Here is a 10,782-nt window from a genome sequence, read left to right on the forward strand (position 1 = left end):
GCTATTCTTCAGTTTCCCCAAGGGCAGGACTGGATGAAATAATAATAATGATAATTGTGGTATTTGTTACACACTTAGGTGCCAAGCACCATGCTAAGCACTGGGGTAGAGCCAAGATAATCAGGTCAGACATAGTCCCTGTCCCTGTCCCACATGGAACTCACAGCTTTTAGGGGGAGGGAGAACAGATATTTAATCCCCAATTTACAGGTGAGGAGACTGAGGCATAGAGAAGTTAAGTGACCTGCCCAATTCCACACAGCAGGCAGATGATAGAGTCAGGATGAGAACCCAGGTTTCCTGATTCTCAGCCCTATGCTCTTCCCAGTAGACTCTGCTGCCTTCTCCATGGGAATCAACTCCACTTGCTGAAGCTAGGGAGGAGGCAGAGGAGCTAAGGGTAGCATTTGGTGCCCATTGTTGTTTTTGTTTCGTTTTGGTTTGCTTTTTAACGGTATTTGTTACGTGCTTAATATGTCTCAGGCACTGTACTAATCGCTGGGGTAGATACTAGCTGATCAGGTTGGACACATCCGTGTCCCACGTGGGGCTCACGGTCTTACTCTCCACTTTACCGATGAGGTAATTGAGGTGCAGAGAAGTGAAGTGACTTGCCCAAGGTCACACAGCAGATAAGTGGTGGAGCCGGAATTCCCATGCTCTATTCCCTAGGCCAGTGCATTTTGCATGTTTCCCCCTCCCTGCTTCATGCATGCCCCCTGCCCCCGGCTCTGTGAATGTCCCTTCTCACTCTGGGCTTTAGTACCTCTGAGCGCACCAGAGAGGCCAGAATGTGTGCAGAAACAGATGGGTCTTAGAATGGAAAGGAAATGCCCTCAGCTACAACCACAAGCAACGGTGATTCGGGTGAGAAGAACTTCCGACTTAAGAAAGGTGAGTCACTGAGGTGGGATAACACGTGCGGGCATGGAGCTGCTTACTTTGTTTTTAGAACAGTATGGACAAGTGTCTACTTGGACTCGCTTAAATTGTCCTGTTTGGAGGCAGGAGCATGGACAAGATGACCTGAGAGGTTCTCCAACTGTTGATCTTGGAATTAGGATATAAAGGACCCCTTGGCCAACCTTTTCCCAGTCTCTCTCAGGCTTGCTGCTTCCAGAAGGAGATTTTGATGATGGGAAATTCTCCTCTGGGGCACGCAGTAAGAGTAATAGTATTTATCGAGTGGTTTTATGTGCCAAACACTGTGCTGAGTGTGAAGATCGATATAAGACAACCGGATCGGACATTTTCCCTGTCCAACACTGGGCTTGCAGACTAAAGAAGGAGATATATTTCCATTTTACAGATGAACAGATGAGGAAACTGAGTCCCAGAGAAGTTAAGTGACTTTCCCGAGGTCACACAGCAGACAAGTGAGAAGCAGCGGGGCCTAGTGGATAGAGCACGGTCCTGAGAGTCAGAAGGATCTGGGTTCTAATTCCGCCTCCACCACTTGTCTTCTCTGGGCCTCAGTGACCTCATCTGTAGAATGAGGATTGATTGTGAGCCCCACGTGGGACATGGACTGCATCCAACCTAATTAGCTTGTCTCTACCCTAGCGCTTAGTACAGTGCCTGGCAGAGAGTAAGTGCTTAACAAATACTATTACAAATACTATTCCAAGTGGCGTCCTGACTTCCAGCCCCATGCTTTTCCACCAGGGACCAGTCTTTCCACGAGGTCTTGTCCCTCAGGAACCACCTGGGAACGGTTGACCCCTGGGAATGGGCCAAAGGGTCCATATGAGTTGAACTGCTAGTGATCCTTGCTTACTGTCTCCCTAGGAGCCACCGGGCACCATCAAGAAGAATGCAGCTTCTGGCTTCTCTCTCCTGCCTGGCTCTGCTCGAGCTGTCCTGGGCTCAGGATCCTGGGGCCCGGAGCCGGGGGCTTCACTTCGGAGACTGTCTTGTCCAGGGGATCTCCCTGCCTGAGTTGTGGAAACCCGTCTCTGCCGTGAGCCGCTCCTTGGTGAGTGACGCCCCGGCTGCCACGCTCTTCCTCTGCTCCAGCTGCCCGGGAAGGAACCAAAACGGACCAGGGGGAGGGAGGCGGGGGGGTCCTCACCTGCAGCTTCCCCTGGCAGTCAGAGGGATGGGCCACATAACACTCTGAGCCCATCTTCCCACTATCTTTCTCCACCAAGCCTCCGCAGTGCCCGACAGTGACTGGGTTCTGGCCTCACGGACCCAAGGCTGAGATCGCCTCCACAACTGTCCCTCCTCTGCCCCTGCTTAGGCCACCGTGTTCCCTGGGCATGACTTGCGGTTCTGCTCTAGCTGCTGACCAGCTTTCCCCTGCCCCACAGCCCACGGTTGGCTGGAGCGGTGCTGTGGGGAGTGGAGAGGGTAGTCTCTCCTTCAGGCTGGCAGTCCACGCCATAGAGCTCAGCCTTTGCTTGTTTCTCATGTCACCCTTGGATGCATCACAAGGGGCTGAAATGGTGAAGGGGGCAGCTGTAAGTCTCCTTGCCGTTCTGGGCCTGGGTCAGACCGGGTGGTCCTGCCTGCCCCTACTTCTAGAGGAGATGCTATGGGCAGGGAATTTCTCTGTTTATGGTTATGTTGTACTCTCCCAAGTGTTTCGTACAGTGCTCTGCACACAGTAAGCACTCTGTAAATACAGTTGATTGGGCTTGCAGCCATGTGGCCCTCTGGTAGATGGGCTGACCTTGGGTTCCTCCGGGGTCTGAGCGCTGAGACACAGTCCTGGGATTCAATCTGGTCTAGAAGCCCCAGGGCACCTCAGTCCCCAAGAACAGTGATCCCCACTTTCCCACCTAGATTTTCCAGGAGTCCAAGGATGAGCTAGACCAATCAAGAGAGACCCCAGGGGTGTCCCCCTTGAGGCATCCATAGAGCTCATCAGGCCTATATTCCTTTTGGGCCCGGGGGTGAGGGGTAATAGCTATTTCCAGACCTATTATTAGTATTATGACACTTATTAAGCACTTACTTTATGCCAAGCACTGTTCTAAGCGCTAAGGTAGATACAAGTAAATCAGGTTGGACCTAATCCCTGTCCTACATGGGACTCACACTCTGAGTTCCTATTTTACAGATGAGATAACTGAGGCATGGCTAAGTTAAGGGACTTATCTAGGTCACATTGCAGACATGTGGCAGAGCTGGGTTTAGAACCTAGGTCCTTCTGACTCCTAGCTTTCTGAGCCCAGAGAGATGGGGAGTAGGAGGTGGAGATGACGTTGGGAAATGTCGCCGGTTTTGAGCACCAAAGAGAAATGTTGTGGCTGACTGCCTTCTGGAAACAGCTTACAAAGTTAGCTTCCACCTACTCTTCTTTCTAACACTGTCTCCCCTTTCTGCTCCCTGCAGCAAGCACAGGATCAAGTTATGGATGTCAAATTGCTAAAAAATGAACTTCTGCTGGATGTCAAGGTAAAGTTGCTAACTGGGAAAGAGAATTTCCATCCATTTTTTTGTGCTCTTTGATAACTGCTTACTATGTGCCTGACACTGCACTAAGTGCTAATCAAGCTGGACACAAGCCCTGTCCCACATGGGACTCATAGTCTTAATCCCCATTTTACAGATGAGGTAACTGAGGCAAAAAGAAGTGAAGTGACTTGCCCAAGGACACATAGCTGACAAGTGGCAGATCTGGGAGAATAACCCAAGTCCTCTGACTCCCAGACCTGTGCTCTATCCATTTAGGAAGGCTCCATCTGTCTCCAGTTAAAAATAATAATGGTACTTATTATTATTAAACACTTATTGTGTTCCAAGAATTGTTCTAAGCACTGGGGTAGGTACAAGTTAATCAGGTTGGACACAGTCCCTGCCCCACATGGAGCTCATGGTATTATCCCCATTTTACAGATGATGTAACTGAGGTACAGAGAAGTTAAATGACTTGCCCAAGTTCCCCCTCTGAAGGCTCCAACCTGATCTGTGCCCAGTTTCCCTGTTGGTTCTGGCAGAGATCGAATTCTCCGTGGCATGTGGGGTCTCTGGGTTCTGATCACTGGTCACTTGGGCTATACCTACCCAGGAAAGGAGAAGTGGAGCATGGAGCATATCCGGCTAAATCAGGTTGGCAGTGGAGGTGGCTACTTTAAATCATTCAAACCTGCAGAACCTCTCTGTCTACAATAGAAGTTTTTACTTATCTGGATTAGTCAGTTAATTTCATCCATGCATCAGTTATTAGCATTTTGCTTTGATTTCAGAAATTTCTCTCTTCTTCTCCTCTTTCATTCCATCTTTTTCTCCTAACTTCTCTGATTACTCTCCATTCTTTTCTTTTTTTCTTCTCCTCCTCCCCTTCTTTTTTATCCTACCTCTTCCTGGGCTACTTCTCATTCTTTTCTTCTCTCTCCTTCTCTTTCTCCTCTTCTTTCACCTCCTTCTCTTTCTCACCACTTCTTCTCCTACGACGATGACTCCCCCAAAATCAGGGATCGGATGTGACCCCCAAGATATTTCTGGGAACGAGCTTCCAGTAAAGAATTTTAGATAAGCAAGACCTAAAATTCCACTTTGGTCTGAGTTGCCTGGATTTTAAGACAATAAAATTCCATTACTGGAACAGAAAAGTGGTAAATCCAACCCACTATTCTATTCTATTGAGTAACTGCTCAATAAACACCACTGATGGATTATTCTGTCTCGGGCAGTGGCAGTGGGATACTTGGAGACTATGAATGACAGTGATTCTTCATTAATGTTTGAGGATGAACCATACAATATCTCTAACTTTCCCTCTAGCAACCCATCATGAGCTGCTTAGAGAAGCAGCGTGGCTTAGTGGAAAGAGCCTGGGCTTGGGAGTCAGAGGACGTGGGTTCTAATCCTGGCTCCGCCACTTGTCAGCTGTGTGACTTTGGGCAAGTCACTTAACTTCTCTGTGCCTCAGTTCCCTCACCTGGAAAATGGGGATTAAGACTGGGAGCTCCATATGGAACAACCTGATTATCTTCTGTCTACCCCAGCGCTTAGAACAGTGCTTAGAACATAGTAAGGGCTTAACAAATACCATCATTATTATTTAATGTAAGAAATACCTATTCTTTTGTATAGTATTTGTTAAATGCTTACTATGTTGCAAACACTGTTCTAAGTGTTGGAGTAGGTACAAGTTAATTAGGTTGGACACAGTCCCTGTCATATTCATATTCATTGAGCACTTACTGTGCAGAGCACTGTCCTAAGAGTTTGGGAAGGTACACTGCAACAAAAACAGACACATTCCCTGCCCACGACAAGCTTAAAGTCTAGAGGGGGAGACAGAAAACAATACAAATAAATAAATTACAGATATATACATAAATGCTGTGGGGATGGGAGGGGAGGAGAGCAAAGGGAATAAGTCAGGGTGACACAGGATGGAGTGGGAGAAGAGAAAAGGCGGGGCCTAGTCTGGGAAGGCCTTTTGGAGGAGATGTGCCTTCAATAAGGCTTTGAAGAGGGGGAGAGTATTTGTCAGATTTGAGGAGGGATGGTGTCCCAGGTCAGAGGGATGAAGTGGGCCATTGGTTGGTGGCAAGATAGGTGAGATCGTGGCCCAGTGAGAAGTTCAGCACTAGAAGAGCAAAGAGTGTACGCTGGTTTGTAGGAGAGTAGTGAGGTGAGGTAGAAGGGGGCAAGGTGGTGGACTGCTTCAAAGCCAATGATAAGGAGTTTTTGTTTGATGCTGAGGTGGATAGACAGCCACTGGAGTTGTTTGAGGAGCGGAGTGACATGTCCTCAACGTTTTAGTAGAAGAATGATCCGAGCAGCAGAATGACATATGGACTGGAGTGAGGAGAGAAAGGAAACTGGGAGGCCAGCAAGGAGGCTGTTGCAGTACTCCAGGCGGGATAAGATGAGTGATTGTATAAACGGGGCAGCGGTTTGGATGGAGAGGAAAGGGCAGATTTTAGCGATGTTGCGAAAGTGGGACCGACAGGATTTAGTGATGGATAGAATATGTGGGTTGAATGACAGATAGGAGTCAAGGATACACCAAGGTTACAAGTTTGTGAGACAGGAAGGATGGTGGTACCAACTACAGGGATGGAAAAATCAGAGGGAAGACAGGGTTAGGGAGGGAAGATGAGGAGTTCAGTTTTGGACACGTTAAACTAAAGGTGACAAGAGGACATCCAAGTAGAGATGTCTTGAAAGCAAAAGGAAATGTGAGACTGTACACAGAGGGAGAGAGATCAGGTCTGGAGATGTAGATTTGGGTATCATCCACGTAGAGGTGGTAGTTGAAGCCGTGGGAGCGAAGGAGTTCTCCAAGAGAGTGAGTGTAGATAGAGAATAGAAGGGGACCCAGAACTGAACCTTGAGGAACCCACCAACAATTAGGGGATGGAAGGCAGAGGAGCCCACGAAGGAGACTGAGAATGAACAGCCAGAGAGACAGGAGGAGAACCAGGAAAAGACAGAGTCAGTGAAGCCAAGGTTGGATAACTTTTCCAGGAGTCAGGAGTGGTCCTGCATGGGGATCCCGGTCTAAGTAGGAGGGAGAACAGCTATTCAATCCCTATTTTACAATTGAGGAAAACTGAGGCACAGAGAAGTTTAGTGTTTCTTTATCTTATGATATTTGTTAAGCACTTACTATATGCCAGATACCATAACTTAACACTGGGGTGGATTCAAGCCAATCAGGTTGGACACAGTCCCTGTCCCACATGGGGTTTACAATCTTAATCCCCCTTTTACAGATGAGGTAACAGAGGTACAGAGAAGTAAAATGACTTGTCGAAGGTCACACCGCAGACAAGTGGTGGAGCCAGCATTGGAACCCAGGTCCTTCTGACTCCCTGGCTTATGCTCTATCTACTAGGCACTGCTTCTAGGCCTGAAACATCTACCAAATGTAAGTCCACAAGCAGAAGGGGAGGTATACATGACTATCTTACCTGGCAGACTGAATTTACATGTGGATATTTCCTATGTGGTCTTCTCACAGCCAAGTTCTCTATGTCTTTCTGTTTTGGGAATGTCTAGCCAGCATTCCGGCTGCCGAGCTGTGGGCTGGAGAGAGCAGGGCTGGTTGCTGGATTTAATTCTCCGCCATCGGCTTCCTTTCCAGCTGGACGACAGCTGTTGCTTGATCCTTTCCCTGGTCCGGTTCTATTTAGACCGAGTTTTCCGAAGCTCCTGGGTGGCGGAACTTGGGGTCCAGAGGAAAGTCACCCCTGTGGCCAACTCCTTCTTTGTTGTACAGATGAAGCTGAGTCAGTGTGTAAGTGGAGGGAGGTGGCTCAGAGGGTGGGCAATGAGGAAGCTGGCAGGCACACTCGACATATCAGCTCCGACTCTGGCTCCCTGCTCCCCCTACTCCTTCAGACTAGAAGGGACTGAGCCAGCTCATTAAGGAACCAGTGGGGGTGGTTGAATGGTTGTCCCCTCTTTCTCCTATCTCCCTCCTCCATAGAGAAAACTAAACAGGCATGCCTGTTCAGCAGAAAATCTCCCGATGATATTCATTGTGGTATTAGTTAAGTGTTTACTCTGTGCCAAGCACTTTACTAAGGAATGGGGTAGATACAAAATCATCAGGTCCTTCATGGGTCTCCCAGGCTAAGTAGGAGGGAGAACACGTATTGAATCTCCATTTCGAGGAGGAGGAAACAGAGGCTCAGAGAAGCTAAGTGACTTGTCCCAGGTCACATAGCAGGCAAGTGGCAAAGCCAGAATTTAAACCCAGATCCTCTGACCCTCAGGCCCCGGGATCTTTCCACTAGACGAGACCGCTTCTCTTTTCCCCACAGGGCCCAGAGTGTGGGGCATGCTCTCCTGCTCCTTCTTCCAGTTTAACTCTCCTTTCTTTCTTCTCTTGCTCTGCATGGTGACCAGGGCAACAGGTGTCCCTGTGGCAACGAGGCAAACAGGAGATTTCAGCTCTTCCAAGATGATTTTGGAAAGGTAATGTAGATACAGGAATTTCCCTAGCAGTTAGCCCTTCGGGGTATCCTCTCTGATGTGAAATGGGGGCAAAAAAAGAATCAAAGTCTTGAGCAGAGTGGAGAAAAGGACAGGGGATCTGAACAGATGAATAAAAAATTCTGTAGGATGTCCAGGAGGTTGGCATATCATGGCATTACCTACAAAGGCCGAGCTTTCTAGCTTTCAGGAATTTTCCATTTTCATTATGAATATTGTGCAGTTTTGGTTGCTCTGATTATTTTCCTCCTGCACAGTGCTGCCCCATTACACTCGGGCAAAGTTTTTGATGATGTCTGAATTAGGTCAAATAGCAACGGAAGGAAAAAAATACCTTCCGATTCCAAATGGGTATGAAGTGTGCTGATGATATCTGATTTCCTAATCAGATTATGATAAGGGAGATTTGATTCTTGGGATTTGGTGGCAAGACAGAACCAAACAGCAAAAGAGAACAAGCTGTGGACAAGTGGACAGGGTCATGAGAGTAGCCCTGGTTGGCCCTCAATCTTCCCTATTATCATTATTATTACTATATTTGTCAAGCAGTTGCTAAGTACAGTGTGCTCGGGTAGACACAATACAATCAAGTCGAACATAGTCCCTGTCCCGCATGGGGTTCACAGTTTAAGAGGAAGAGAGAATAGGTATTATTTTATCCCTATTTTACAGATGAGGAAACCGAGGCCAAGTGAAGTGACCTGCTCAAGGTCACACAGCAGGCAAGTGGTAGAGCTGGAATTAGAACCTGGGTCTTCTGACTCTCAGTCCTGGGATCTTTTGATTAGGCCATGTTGCTTGTTACAGGTGCTCTTTGGGAGTGTTAGTGGCTTCATTTTTGCTACTCCCCCTGCCTTCTGCATCATAAGGATTTATACCCTTTATTCACCTCACCCTCATCTCCACATAGCCGTAATTAATTTTAATGTCTTTCTCCTCCTCTAGACTGTGAGCTCCTTGTGGGGAGAGAACATGCCTGACAATTCTGTTATATAATACTCCCCCAAGTGCTTAATACAGTGCTCTGCCCTCAGTAAGCACTCAATAAATATGATTGATTAATTGATCTACCTTCACAGTATAATCCAGAATATGACAACATTAAAGATCGATTTCCCCATGCAGATTTGCAATGAGGCAGATTTTTATAACATCAATACAAATCCCTGGAACTCTTTGCCCTGGTAACAGACAGCCTAGAATTGGGTGGTTAGAAGGGTCTTCCAGAGTTCACCTCATCTGAACAGGACTACCTCTAGCCCAACTCAGACTCCTCTGTCCACAAAGATCTCCAAGGAAGGATGTGTACTCTTTAGCTAGCCTAACTCACCTGCTCCAGTCATCTTTTCTACTGCCTTTTTTACCGCTTTATTTATTAAGAGCTTACTATGTGTCAGGCACTGTACTAACCGGTGGGGTAGGTACAGGGTAACCAGGTTGGATAGAGACCCCGGGCCAAATCTTAATCTCCATTTTACAGATGACATAACCAAGGCAAGGGAAGTTAAGTGACTTGCCCGAGGTCACAGAGCAGACAAGTGGTGGAGCTGGGATTAGAACCCAGATCCTTCGGACTCCCAAGCCTGTGCTCTAGGCCACTTCGATATTGATTTATTTATTTAGGGACAGGCATCTTGCTAATTTCAATGTCTGGCTTTCCTCCCTTTAGCTGGATCCCAAAGCAGGAGTGATCAAAGCCCTCGGAGAGTTGAATACCCTCTTTGACTGGATGAATCAAGTATACCAGCAGTAAGAACTGAGTCCAGAGGATGACTGACGTTCTGTTTTACTTCAAGCAAGCCACGCACATGGTGAAGTGGATACTTGGAAAATACCTAGTTCATTTGTTCAGTGTAGACCTCCCTCTTCAAGATTATTCAGCCCCCCTCCACCAACAAAAATCAACTTGGGGGCCTGATTTATCCAGGCAATGGTCTAATATCCAATTGATCTTTTTGTGGGAATCACCACAATGGCCAGACACTCTTATCCTCTGACTGAAATGGGCAAAGAAAGATCTTGTGAAAAGGCAGGTTTGTTCATTAGCAAATTAGATATTTAGAGAACGTGCCTTGGGAGACTTTGCACAGCCTCTACATGATGCAGCAGCTCCCTCGGTGGGGCTGGGAAATGAAGCTGTAAATTTCAGTGGTCAACCTTTGTTCTTTAAGTGCTTAGTACAATGTTCTGCACACAATAAATGCTCAATGAATGCCACTGATGATGATGGTGACAGCGGAAGAAAGTGATAAACTGTAGCAACCAGAAAAGCCACTGTTGTCTCTGAAATCAGGCCTGAAAGCTCATTTCCAGCACCAGTCAAATCAGGCACCCACAGTTTACAATTTATGGATTTTTAACAAAGTGAGTTGTGTATATTGAATATATTTATTCCAAACCTATTTAATAACTGTTTTGTGTGTAATTTATACTTTATTTATACAGAGAGCAAGGGGTACATGGGGAGAGGGAGAGGTACAGGGAAGGAGGTGAGGAATGTTAAAAATCCTTTTCTTTGGATAAATTACTGCTCAGCAGAAATATCACTAAAAATTGGCAAGGGCTATTCAGAGGCAAACTTAACCTGGGTAACAGTTTTTTGGTACTAAAAGTAAATTGTTTTGATGTCCTTTCCTAATAAAGACTAATGATTAGCCTGTGGTTACCACTTGTCTTCTTTTCCACACCTATTCCTAAAAGGATAGAGGCTTGTTTAATAAGAACGAAAATGATGGCATTTATTAAACACATACTATGTTCCCAGAACAGCACTAAGTGCTGGAATAATAACAGGATTTACTAAGTGCTTATTACATGCTAAGAACTGTGCTAAGCGCTGAGACAGTTACAAGGTAGTTCCTATCCCACATGGGGCTCGCA

The 10,782-nt window shown here is 46.7% G+C and overlaps 1 long non-coding RNA gene across 1 annotated transcript; it reads left to right on the top strand.

Annotated features, from left to right (window-relative positions):
- Positions 1-7,127: 7,127 nt before the first annotated feature.
- On the top strand, positions 7,128-10,556 carry LOC107547452. The gene is made up of 3 exons (XR_003760984.1): positions 7,128-7,201; positions 7,816-7,884; positions 9,572-10,556. It is a non-coding gene; the product is annotated as an uncharacterized LOC107547452 (long non-coding RNA).
- The last annotated feature ends 226 nt before the right edge of the window (positions 10,557-10,782 follow it).

This window comes from Ornithorhynchus anatinus, chromosome 7 (genome assembly GCF_004115215.2).
Source record: "Ornithorhynchus anatinus isolate Pmale09 chromosome 7, mOrnAna1.pri.v4, whole genome shotgun sequence".
Lineage (NCBI taxonomy): Eukaryota > Metazoa > Chordata > Mammalia > Monotremata > Ornithorhynchidae > Ornithorhynchus > Ornithorhynchus anatinus.